Here is a 13,627-nt window from a genome sequence, read left to right as displayed (position 1 = left end):
AACGGGGGCCATCAATGCATCCGCGTTGACACCGCGAGATGGGCCTGAACCTCCGATTATCGATACCGTTGCACTTCTATTTTACCCTGGCCGCTCTACTGCCTCGATAATTGACGGTAGTGCATCCCTTCGGAAATTTCCACCCTCTAAAACCGTTTCCATTTACGGTTGTACATGGAGAAATGCGTATCAATTTTTATAATTGGGGGAAAAATTTGTCAGGGTGAGTTGCAGAGCAAGTGTTACATTAGCTTAACAAACAATCTCGCTCCGTTCGCTCTGAGAGAAACAAACAACCGACGAGACGAGAGATAGTTTCGTGTAAATCAAGATGTGCGGCTGTGGCATCGGCTACACGGAGATCAAAGCCAAAGTGTTTAATTTAAGAGACACCGAGTATTTAAATCGCTGGGTATTTGTATCAACTATTAATCACCGGCTATAGCACCAGCTTTTTTCGCCGCATCCGTTTGACATCTGCAGCAGATATACATATCCACGCTTTTTCGACAGCCATTTCTTTCCCGATACCCGCTCTTCTCGGTTCATTTTTCTAATATCAACAAGCTTTGTTCGCCGCTTCTTACGAACTGGTTAAGCCAAATACTCGACACGATTATCGTCGGTCTCATCTCAATCGTTTCGGTCTGTAACCTCCTTCAAGAATCGTAAAGAAGCTCCTCTGGCGTGAATCGAAAAAATTTTTGCGGACAGACTTTTTGGCAAAAGTGAAAAATTGAATTCCATTGATTGGCGACGATAAATTGAAACCCGACCAAAGAAGCGACTGCGGAATCAGCCATACCGAACCAACCGTGCGCGTGTTTGTTCAGCGAATCTAATCACTCCCCGTAAGGAGACGGGGGGAGAAGTCGAAAACGGCGAAAGGTAACGCGTAAATGACTTGAACGAAAAATAAGCAAACGAATAGATGAATAAATATAAGTAAAAGTAACTCAATGTCAGAGGTGCGAGTCTCGGCTGGCCCGAGGTCTGTTACATCCAAGTTATACGCACTGCTCTCCTCGGTCAGTGTTAGGGAACTTTAAACGGTCGTTTAGTATGCATCGAAATGCCCGCAGTGAGTACCTCGAGAGTGCTGCGCGCCAGGACAGGGACTTACTTTCCAGCGGGGCAAAAATAAAGCAAATCCGAGGACTCTGAGTGATTTCGCGTCGCCTCTGGGCCCTCGCCATGGACTCTGCACCGTCTCATTTCCCCCCCTCGCCTTCACACTAATTTTGCGCACGGAAACGATCACGGCGTGGGTGCAACGCGCCGCGTGTTAGCAATAGTTAGAATTTTACCGGGGATTGAGTTTAACAATAATATGCAAATGTTTTTAACTCGATGAAAAGTACCTGGCCATCGTTATCACGCTAGGGCTTTTTTATACACTGAGACGAATTATCAGTTGTGATTAATATACGTAGTCCTTGAATACCTGCGTTTTTTTATCGTAACTGGAGAATGTAGTTTCGGGAATTTCGTTTCTTTTTTTTTTTTTGTATTTATATTTAATTTTCTTGTCCGTAGGGTCTCTAGGCTATTATGGTTCAGAAAGTGTGTCGTGCATGAATGTATATATTATGTTCTTATCGTCTTCCGACTTGGGTGTGTCTGTGTTTGTTTTTCAACATTGTATTCCCTTAATTCTAGCGAGACTGGGTGATTAGACGGATATTTACAATGATTTAAATTTATAAAATATGGCCAAGGAAATGTTATTTGATTCAACAAACTAGTGGTCAACACAATAATTTGTGTTATATAGTGAAACTACATTTATTTGAACTAACAAAACGTTTCTTTCACCATATTTGGTAAATTTAACAATTTTTTAAAACTTCATGGGAGACTATTATTTTAGATGTGGTCACTCGTACTATATATTCTTGTAACTGTTGCGATAATTTGATATTGGTGCAACATTAAATTGATGTTAGGGCCTTACTTCACTGAACAAATGTAGATAAACAAATCTATTTAAAGTTGTGATAATCAGGAAATGTTTTATTGACAACTTGTTTAGTAACCTTACAGTTATATGTTTTCTTTTATTGTGATTAAACTAATAAATTTCCGTACGTACAAATTTACGCTATCGAATTCACTTCCGCCTACAACGAATGAACGATCACCTGAGAGTGTAATTCGGCAAGGGAGGAGATTATCTGTCCGCGACGTAAATAGTGACGTCACCGATGATACGAGCAACCACTTCTTATGAAAGCGCCACCGCGGAGCGACGCTCACTGCTAGTCCGACCACCGCCGAGTTGACATCAGGCTCGAGTATCGAAAGACCCCGTATCTTGGTTGAATAACAGGTAGACCATGAGTACCCTTGTTTACTTTACCGCACCGAGTTCGTGCAACCTTCTTGAGAGCATTTAATTCACGCACTGTACTTGATTGCGCCTAGTTCGTTCAATATTTTCCGCAGCGCCTAGTTCGCGCTATTTTATCCAAACGACTCGTTCGTTTACAATCACGGATCGCATTACATTTACCGCTTCCTTTGAGTCTGGATATGTTGTATACTCACATTTGAAAATAACCAACTTGTGCATACATCTCTGGACAAACCTCCTCAATCAACAACGAATTAACACTGTTTCTTTACTTTTCAGATTCTTCCGATACAGATCTACTCACGTTACAACACCACGATTATTCGTCCGATTCCAATTACTTGTCCTATCTTACCTGAGTTATGGTAATTAATTTTCAAATATTTATTTTCTTCCCGCAGACTCAGTTTGGTCCTTCAAACGATTAATCCGAGCCAAACCCTTGTCTTAAACAAGTTGTGATTAATATACGTAGTCCTTGAATATCTGCGTTTTATATCGTAACTGGAGAATGTAGTTTCGGAAATTTCGTTTTTTTTTTTTTTATATTTATATTTAATTTTCTTGTCCGTAGGGTCTCTAGACTATTATGGTTCAGAAAGTGTGTTGTGCATGAATGTATATATTATGTTCTTATCGTCTTCCGACTTGGGTGTGTCTGTGTTTGTTTTTCAAAATGTTACAATGGTATATGGTAATACAATGGTATTCCCTTAATTCTAGCGAGGCTGGGTGATTGGACGGATATTTGCAATGATTTAAATTTATCAAATATGGCGAAGGAAATGTTATTTGATTCAACAAAGTAGTGGTCGAAACAATAATTTGTATTATCCAGTAAAACCACATTTATTTTGAATGTGGTCACTCGTACTATATATTTTTGTAACTATTGCGATAATTTAATATTGGTGTAATATTAAATTGATGTTAGGGCCTTACTTCACCGAACAAATGTGGATAAACGAATCTATTTAAAGCTGTAATAATCAGGAAATATTTTATTGACAACTATAATCACATTAAACATGATCACTATTTGTTCTAAATTTTCTTGTGGCTGTTGTAACAATATTCGTTTCATCACAATTTTATTTTTACAACTAAAGAAATCGAAATTTTTCTTTGTGTTATAAAAGACATGGCACCAAAGTATATGGGAATCGTACCCTCGTTGAATTTAACCAGAAATTTAACAAAATGAAAATTGGTAAAAAACCGTAGAAAAAATTATTTCTCTTCATACAAAAGTTAATTTCCAGGTATTTATGAACCCCTTGATTCGAGAGCGATTGTAGACTTAGATTGGTATCAGATTATGATGTTGGATTGACATCGGATGACAGCGAGACAGACATGAGATAGTGTTAAATTGTCATCAGGCGGTTTTCGTAGTGATTTTTCTGACAACGTACACGATTTTCCACGGTCCGAAGCGAAGCTGGATTTCAAAGAATCTCCCGATAAATTTCAACAAGGTGTCGAATTCCGTAACGTATGTATCCTCTAAGAGCCACGTTCATTTCATCCGCATTACCTCTACCAAAAGTCATTCAATCTGGTGTAAGATCGGGGCGTTTTATAGGTGAGAACAGGCGGGCAATACGGCGATCGCAGGCGTCGTTATGAAATAGATGAAATTGATTTATCGAGACAAAAGTCGGCTGCATGGCAGAGAGTCCGGTTACGGTGGCGGTAGAAATCGACCGGGATTTAAGAGGGACGGAATCGGGTCCATTGTACCAACACCCACGAAACGACCCACGCCGCTCCTGCCCTGCAGCGTGCGTGTGTAGATCGACACGCGTGTGCAGGTGCTGCAGAAACTGTGCGCCTACACCGATAGAAATTTTTAGTTCCGGTTACCGCTCGGTCCTCAACTATTTTCATTTTTTACCACAATAGAAAAATATAGTTCTAGGTACAAAATGAAAATTAGTCGTTTAGCCGTTACTAGAAAATCTGGTATCCGTTACTATTCTTTCTCATTACGATCACTGTTGCTATATTTTCTTGCAACTGTAGCGAAAATTTAATACTTGTGCAAGAATAAATTGACGTTAAAGCCTTGTTTAACTAAAAAGGTAGAGTTGACCTCAGAAACTGATTTTGCGTTGCAATAACCAAAAAAGGATCGACGATAGCGCAAAATGTTTACGCGTACCTCGTTTTTCCCAATCCCAACGATGTTCGAACAGTTTTTTTTAACGATACCTGTTTTACTGAATTTTTCTAGTTACCGTAACAAATGAAATTTTTCTCAGCGTACGTATCGACGTTGACGCCGCTGACGAGGTAGCGACGATGGAACGACAATGCACTCGGTGTATCGTGATCGGTAATTAGTCCGGTTCCCATGCGGAATAATTACGCTCTCTCTGCATGCGGCGGCGCCCATCGACCTGTATTCCACCATGCATTGACTCTAACGGCCGATCAATCGAATCGCTAATCGCCGTTTTCACCGCAACGCGGAACGCGACGCAGCTGCCGCTGATGTGCTGACCCGTTACGTCACTTCCTTCCTTCCTTCCTTCCTTCCTTCCTTCCTTCCTTCCTGCCTCCGGATTTGTACCTACTCACGATCATGTCCGTAGGCTTCGGCCAGCTGTGTACCTTCTACTAGGACGGCGACGCGTGTCGACCTTTCAATCGATCCCACGTGCTCCCCTCCTCGCTCCGCTCTCGCTGATTAATTGATTCCGATCCCGCCCGTTTGTATTTCAATCATTCTTTTACGTCGATATGCTAATCTCGACGGAGACCAACCCCCAACGGCGACGCATGCCTGCTTCGTCGACGGTTTCCCTCCACTGCGTAGTTTTTGAACGGACTTTTTATGAGAATTGATATTTGATACGCTATGGTTACAACGGATTCTTTTATTCATAGGGATGTGAAGTGAGGTGAAATCGAGATAAGAAACGGAGCGAGGCAACAAATAGACGGGCTTTAAAAATGAAGTCGTCAAAATCATTCACTCTGAGTATTACGATTGCAACTCTCTTCACTTTGTGGTTGTGTAACAGACTAACAACGTATACGCTATTATAAGGAAATTCGAGCTCGACGCAACAGATAATCGTTATACGATTGAAGTTAAGTAAATCTTGCTTGACTGACTGCGCTATAATTATATGTCATTCTTGTGATTCCGTGTCAAGGAATAAATGTATTACGGGTAAAACTGAAAGTAGGACTTTATCTGAATTATTATTCTCGAGAATAAGTGCAAACTGCTTTTCAATCGTTCGGCGAACAGACGCTGAAAAGCGTTTGAAGACGCAACTGAGACCGCTTGAATTTTTGTACTTGAGAGCCTGATACAAAAACGTATAAAAACAAAAATTTCAATACAATAGTCTAGCGATAAATCTGAGCAAAGTCAGCTGCTCCTTGAAAAGTAAAAGGTTAAAGACTGGAGGGCGAGTCGCGAATATTTTTTCAAATAAAACGCAAAAGCAGTATACGATTCAAAGATTAACCTTGTTCGACATGAATTGACTATTTTTAAGTTTCCTTCTCTACCTGTGTTAACTTCTCCTTTTTTTTCGGTGAATAATAAATATCGTACTGTGTAAATTTTTTTTTTTAATACATTTGAGGATCAAGAATTTTCAGTAATATTATTTTTGACACATATACCGGTTGATTCGTGCTGTCAATAAATATTGCAGAAATTTTATACGTCTGGGAGAAGAAACGAGTAAACAAAACAGAATAAGATTAAGTGAAAATTCGTACAAGATTAACTTGCCCTCGCTCCCGCTCCTCGCCAGCGGCACTCGGTGTAAAAGCAGCAGACAGAGTAAGGCTGTACAGCAAATGGAAAATTTCATTCGTTACAGTTGTTAAAAAAATTCTAGTAAAATCGGAATAATTACAGTAACGGTTTACATATTGTTAGAATTACGATGAAATGTAGCACAAAGTAAGTATTCGGTGCGATTACAGTTGCCTTCCCTACCTTTTCCGGTTATTGTAACATTAAGTCCACCGGTTTGATTCGTTACATTTTTTAGCATCGTTATTTTGCTCTACTGACAGCAAAATATCGCAATAATTGTAAATTGTAAAATGCACCACAAGTAAGCATAATAGAAAAGAATAGTGTAATCGCACACATCTATCAACCAGATTTTCTGGTTAATGCAGTGACAAAACTGGTTTCTATTTTTTACCCAGAATCACATTGTTCGGCGACGGTTGAAAATGATTATACTCAAGTAACACCGCGTGGTAACAACAACCAGAAATTTTTCTCTTTGTAATTGTACGGGTGGTCGTTGGATCGTCAGCGGTATACAATTACACGAATACGTATTAGCTACATTGTAATTGCGTCCGAGTTTCGTGAGTAATTGGAATAACGGCTGCGACTGTATGCACGGACGAATGCGAGATCAGTAAGAGTCACGTACATTACGCCTCTCCCCTTCTCTCTTTTCCGCCTAAATACACGGTGGGTTCGCGTTGCGCCACGTTTCTATAATTAGTGATGGTGCGCGTATAAGAAGATTCTTATTTTTATTTAAACTTGAGCGTCCTTGCTGCGACCGATTATACGTATATATGTGTAATGTGCCCAACGACGAGAAAGTTGCAATTCTCTCTCTCTCTCTATCTCTCTCTCTCTCGAGCGTCGCGACGCCGCGGCGAAGATCTCTATAATATACAGAGGCGATCGGATGGTTCTGAGTCGCAGGTGATCGAGCACGCAAGTTCGTCTTTATCCCCGGGTTACCAGGCAAGACGTCCGAGGATTTAGCAATAATAATTATTACCGAATGTATTTTTTCACTCGGTCTCGTACCCTTGCAAAGTCGATCGCCCCTCTCCCCCCCGATCTTCTCTCTCTCTCTCTCTCTCTCTACAGTCGGCCCGAACCTCGTCCGATGTCCGCTGTGCGCTGCTACTAATTCATTGTCAGCCCGTGTTCTTAAAAACAAATTTATAAATAAAAATACACGGCCCCCGGACAGTGGTCCGTACACTCTATGCAACGATCGGGTCTATTCACTTCGTCGCCAAGAAGAAATTAATTCACACCTACGCGAGTCGTGTTCCTCTACCTGATCTCTGTAGGCAGGCGTAAGACACCGCAACGATGAACGGGAACATAATACCGTGGCATTCCAGCGGTTGCAGGAATCAACGCCTTGACTCACCGTCGGCTCTTTACACCAGCTACTCTAGTGACATCGAATTGTAACCACTTACTGTATTTAGAATCCTTCAACCCAGATCGAAAGTCACACCGAAGGTATTTCAGTCGCTTGTACCTCTTACGTTATTATACATTATACACTTAATCTCGCACGGGTTCACTAGCCGGAGTACCAAAATGGATCGGTCGGACCATTTCTCAAAGATTTTCGATTCGACGACACCTCTTTGATCGCTGGGTATTACACTGATCCGAGGAGCCAGATAATTCAATTCAATGAAAAGGTACCGGAAAACTGCGATAATCAAACTTCGATCAACGGCTCGTCTAAGTTAAGCTCATCCAATTAGCGAATAATTCTTCGTCGTTCGACACCGAGAGTGAAAAAATGACTCAAACATTAACTTTCTCAGACTCGAAAGTACCCTTTCGGTCACCGGGGATCCACGCTGATCTTAAAAACCGAAAGCTTCAATTCCAAGTTCAGATCGTTATATAGCTGCGGACGATTCCCCGACAGTGAGAGTGTGAGTATAATATGACTCAAAATTTGAATCGTCGGAAGGAGGATCGGGGGTACGTAAGAAAGTAAAAGAGAGAGAGAGAGAGAGATAGGGTGAAACGTTGGTCCGTGTGCAACTAAACCTGGCTCAGTTAATTAGAGACGAAGGCAGAGCAGAGAGAGGATGGAACGTGTGTGTGCGCGTGTGTGTGTGTGTGTGTCCAGAGAAGAATTACGGAGTGCCCCTCGCCTCCCCCGCTTTCCGACGACTGCTCTCCTTCCCTCCCCCTTTCACCCTCTCCTCGCACTCTTTCTCCGTCGGTTTCGTTATACCAGCAATTCCTCCTTTCCTTCTCGCTTATTTGTGTTTCCCTGTGTTTGTTTAATCAGGCGCAGAGCTCAGTCTTCATTACCCGCACTAATTTATCTACCCTGTCGTACGCCTCTGCAGTCTGGCCTCATCCTCCGCCGCCGCCGCCGCCGCCGCCGCCGCCGCCCCTGGGGGTTAAGAGATTCCCCACCAGAGCTTGCAGCATGGGATGGCTTACAACGACGAGAACCGCTGTGGACACTTCGCGTCGCGGGTTTTCCGCTTTGCACCGATGCTATCGACGGGTGTAAAAAATCTCTGAACTTGGCGGCCGTCGGAGAGGGAGGGGTCGGGGGTGGGAGGAAGAGCGTCTTTCAGACCGAGTCTTCATCACAATTACAGATCCCCGATCCCGGACTCCCCCTCCCCCCCGTTCGGAAGGGTGACTTCTGGGTCCGGATATCGATGGCAATATTCGTTAAGTCTCGGAGCCGACTTATTTGTCGGCGGATACGTCGCGGCGCGCGAAGCGGGATCACCGCGTCAATAAGGTGTTTGTTTAATTTGCGGATTCATCCGAGGCTCCGCATCTCCTCCCCGTCGTTCGAGCAGCGGCGCTCAACCCTCGACGAAGACCGAGATGAAGGGGTTCCTGGGACACAAAGCGCCCGGAGTACGGCGCCAATTACGTAATCCGGGTGTCTTCCGTCATTTTAGCGTTGAAATCCGGGCGTCGAGGGCAAGCCCTGACACCCTGACGAAGGATCCCGGGATCCGGTCCAATATAGCATAATACGCAGGGCTTAGCTGATATTCCGGCGGCGTCCTCGTCTCGCCCGGTTCGCCCTCTCGCTTCCTCCTCGGGAGGAAAGTCCCGCTCCTCCAGGTCCGGCTGGGCACGGTGGTCAGTGCTCCTTACCAGCCCGGCTCTGCCGGGGCCGCGTTGGTGGCGAGTCTGTTCTTAATTAACGCCCGCCTCTTTTGCTGCAGCCCCCGTTCAGCCCCGCTCAACCCCCGGCCGCTGCCCGGCTGCCGCCAGTAATGAGGGTGGTTCCGCGTATGCGTTCGTCGATGAAACACCCCCACAACCAGCGGCGTCGTCGTGACCTAGATGAGACGCGGGCTCCGTCTAGCTAATTCCTTTCTTCCGCACTGACCGCCGGAGTAACTATCACGTCTCCTCGCTATCCCCCCCTCGGCCTTCGTTATGTGTAGATACGTACCTACTATCCACTTTCCTTCTCTCTTTCTCTCTCTCTCTCTCATCGCCTCTGTACCTTTCGGTCTGGAACGTTTTTTTTTTTCTCATTACATTGTATCCTCAACCTTCGGCAAATTTTTTAAGCTACAAATTTCGATTCGACTCGAAATTGGAGATAGTTGTTATAGTTTGAACTGCGATACGAAGATCCTCTCGTTTCCAGTTCGTTGGATCTTACGATTTATCAGAAATTTTTTCTTCGATTTGATTACGTTTTCGAATCGAACCTCTACAGTCGAATTTTTACAAAGAACAGAGTTTGGTACTTCTTAACATGAAATTCATTCTAAGGTAGAATCTTAGGAACTGCGAAAAAAAAACACGTTCTTTCAACACTTGCCGTTCTGTACGTGCAAAAGACCAAGAAATTATTTGTCTTTTTTTGCTTTTCGTGCGATAGGGATGAAAACATAAGCGTAATTAAATCTGTACGAGCATTCCAGGGATTTGGAATTTTATTCGGTCTTCGCGTATACCGGAGTGAAAATGTGAAAAAAAGAACGTTTCCTTGAGGATATATCTTAAAAAGAATTTGATATTCGGAAGGATCAGGCATTTTTACACAAAAACACATTAGGCTATTATTTACTCTAATATCAGGAAGGCCTAAGAATTTCAAGACAGAGGTTTAAACCAGAAGCGTGTTAAGATCGGTTAACGCGTTTAGTGCAAACGTTCAGACCAAAGGGTATAAAAATTGTATGATTTTCGTATCATGATGTAGACCATCAACATAAATTCAATTCGCAGCCAACGAGAAATTTCTGCACCAAAATGCTGGTCGAAAGTTGATAGATCGGTCCATGTATCTGATTATTATATCAGCTCGGAAATATGTCAAACTTTCGTTTTACAGTTTCTTAAGAAATTCGTCATTGTCGCAAACTTTCTCAATATCTTGAGATCTTCGGTTGCGAACGTCTCATCATTGCTTTTGATCGTTTCCACGTTTGACCTTCTCATTTTTCATCCTCAAAGTTGGAGACAAGCTAAGGAGAATAAGTCGAAAGAGAAACATGACGAGTTTATTCGAACGTATCGTTAAAAACTTTGCCCACCAGGCCGGCGGATTTCGAGTTGTGTTCAATGTCAAGATGCGGAACGAATTGTTCCGAGGGAAAGGCAAGACGAGAAGAATTTTGCAACAACCCTACCGATCTAAACGTCGAATTTTGTCTCGTTCGTTGTTAAGGTTCCCGCAGCCGATTTACATACGCATTATAAAGGCAACAAAAAAATTTTCGCTCAACGCGAAGGTGGGCAAGACGTAGCAGGTATCACGATCAGCGAATGCAAAATTGGATAATTTCTTAAAGAAAATGAATTATTCGAAGCCGTGTACCGGCGTCCGTCACGGGGGTAAATTACACGCTGTCAGGAAGCACAATGAATTGTCGTTGTGCGTTTGGTAATCATATGTCTGGGGGGCGAGAGAAGGAGCCAGCGTATAAGGAGAGCGGCGAGGGGCGAGGGGGAACGGGGCAAATGACCGCTAACACGACAGCCAAACTACAACCGTTATTATAATTCCCGCTTTCGATTGAATTCATTTCTAAGCTTTTTTCCCCCCCTCCGTTAGCTCTGGCGATCCGACTCTCCTCGTTGTGAGGGGGAGGGGGGTTGAATCTGCGGCACGCAAAAGAGAGAGAAAAACAGCGGAAAGAAGTCGGCCGCGATAAGGCTGAATGTGAAAATAAGTGGAAGCGGGTAATAACAACGGGGATAACCTTTTAATTATAATCAGGAAAGGGGGGCGATGGCGAATCTCTTCTTACCTCCGCGTCCCGACCGAAAAATACACACGCACACAATCAGGGCGGTAAAATAATCAGAAGAACGGAGGATCTCGGTGTGCCCGGGGGCGGGGGTGGAGGTGGAGGTGGAGGCGCGTACGTTCATTGCGTGACCCAATCTATGTAATCACATAGAGCCTGCACAGCTAGCCGGTCGATACCGCAGCTATATGTCAGCGTATACTTTCTTCCACAAGCCGGCATGCATGTGGCGAGTATCGTCGCAACGCGGTCAGTCTTCGAATCGTGCACCAGCTGTGTCCTACGTCTCAGTGTCCGAGAGGCAGTGTACATGTCTGCGAAACGCGTGATCTCTCTATTATTCAGAGCCTCGACTTTGGGTGGCGAACTGCAAAGCTGCGGCGGTTCGTTGGGGAATGGCACCTGCATTGTTTTACAAGTGCGGAAAGTTGGTGATTTCCGACTAGTGAGGAATTTGCGGCGTGAGCTAAGGCGGGCGCTGTAGACGCAAGAGTTGGTATATATTGTCCATCCGCACGCTTTTTTTCCGACATCTGTGAAGGAGAGTTTGATTTTAGAAGCAACCGAGTATGGGATAGTAATTTGAAAGAAGTAGAGTCAAGGGTATTCAAGAGCTACAGAGGCACAGGCTTTGTGAAACCTAACCTAAACGCGCAAGCTTCGGGTTGAACTCAGACCAACGACGTCACTTGCGATGCGTGAAATTAGGTTATCGAAGGTGCGCATGCGCCAAGAAAGCCTTAGTGTGTAAAACTGAAAAGTTGAACCGAGCACATGCGCAACAGTCGTATTACCGCACTGTTCAGAAACGTGGCAATTTATGCACGCTACGCAGGCTTCGAAATTTAAATGTCCACGCATGTGTTAGAAAAAACTGTTTTGTGACGTATCATTATTATTGAGGCTTGTAAGTATTCGGACGAAAGCATTTGCCAATTGGGGCGATTTTGCTTTGCGATAGTTTTTTTTTTGTTTTCTTCATCAGCTTCAGGATGTTTTTTTTCTGAACCGGAACCATTCGTCATGCGTCCAGAGTGCACTAGCGTCGTGTCGTGCAAGACGGACAGCGATTATTGTCTCATTAGGTAATTATACACGGTCAATGATGCCGCTGCAGGGCTTGCATTGTACGATCCCGCCAAGCTGGAAGATGAGTGGGTCCCACCGTCTGAATGAAAACTTCAAAAAAAAAAAAAAAAAAAACGAAATTGTTTTGAAAATCTCGAGCAACGTTACTCGCGAGTAATTTGAGGAGAGGTTTTACGGTTAATACTTTAAAAATGATTAAACTCTGGGGTTTTTACTATCAAATTCTAAGCTTTTCGCAAATAACCATGAAGATAAAATTTCACTCATAGTTATCACCAGAATGGGTTAAAAATAATTTAGTGTAGATTATACAGTACAACAAATGTTCGTCAGCAATAGCATTTCCGTCTCGTAACTGTACCACGAATGCAAGATTCCGTAAACATATTTCAAGAAATTCGTGGGAATCCGGTCAGTGGTCAGAACGTGCTCGGAAACGTCGGAATCGGATGAAAAGCACGAGAGTCTAATCATTTTTACCTACCCTCAAGTATCACCTAAAATTATTATATCGTCTTAGCCTCTTTTATTCGAATCTGCTGATCGCCAAGCTGATTTCCGTCACATACAAGGGATGTAGTCGCGTTCGCGTTCTCCGTTCTTGGCGCGACGAAGATTGCCGGCGACTTTGCGTCCCCCTTTTCCTAACTTTTGACTCGGACGGTGATGCCGAATCATCCTGAAACGAGGCTGAATTTGGTTCCCAGCCTCGGTCCCCCTCCCGAGTCGCGGCTCGGTGGAGGAATTGCTTAATTAATTGATCACGCCTCGTCCAACGGTCCTCTGCGGTCCCGTATATCCTGCCATCCACCGCGTCCTCCTCCTCTCCCGGACAGAAGAAGCGTGAAAGAGGCCCCAAAATCGGCGACTCGCATCCCCTGCGCGCGATCGCCCGCAGACAATGGGGTGGTTTGACGGGCAAAAAACGGTCCAACTGTTCGTCCTCGAGGGGTTCGAGGGGCGGACGCGGACGAGGATCCGCTGGGGTGCGAGACCGCGAGAGCCGATATTTGCGAGGCGACGCTGTACAACAGGTTTTGCCCTTTGTTTCAGCCGGAATTCCCATGCCGACCGGTGCCCGCCGCCGGTCGTCGTCCATCCGTTGCGGGGCGAAGGAAACCGTCGTCCTTTAGTCGGGAGGAAAGGGACGTCGAAGACGGCGAGGCGGCG

At 44.2% G+C, this 13,627-nt stretch overlaps 1 long non-coding RNA gene across 1 annotated transcript; it reads left to right on the top strand.

Moving 5' to 3' along the window:
• The first annotated feature begins 2,270 nt into the window (after positions 1-2,270).
• On the top strand, positions 2,271-3,260 carry LOC124293735. The gene is made up of 3 exons (XR_006903613.1): positions 2,271-2,329; positions 2,633-2,718; positions 3,077-3,260. It is a non-coding gene; the product is annotated as an uncharacterized LOC124293735 (long non-coding RNA).
• Positions 3,261-13,627: the final 10,367 nt, after the last annotated feature.

Source organism: Neodiprion lecontei, chromosome 3, assembly GCF_021901455.1.
Source record: "Neodiprion lecontei isolate iyNeoLeco1 chromosome 3, iyNeoLeco1.1, whole genome shotgun sequence".
Taxonomy (NCBI): domain Eukaryota; kingdom Metazoa; phylum Arthropoda; class Insecta; order Hymenoptera; family Diprionidae; genus Neodiprion; species Neodiprion lecontei.
This window is presented reverse-complemented; position numbering and strand designations above follow the sequence as displayed.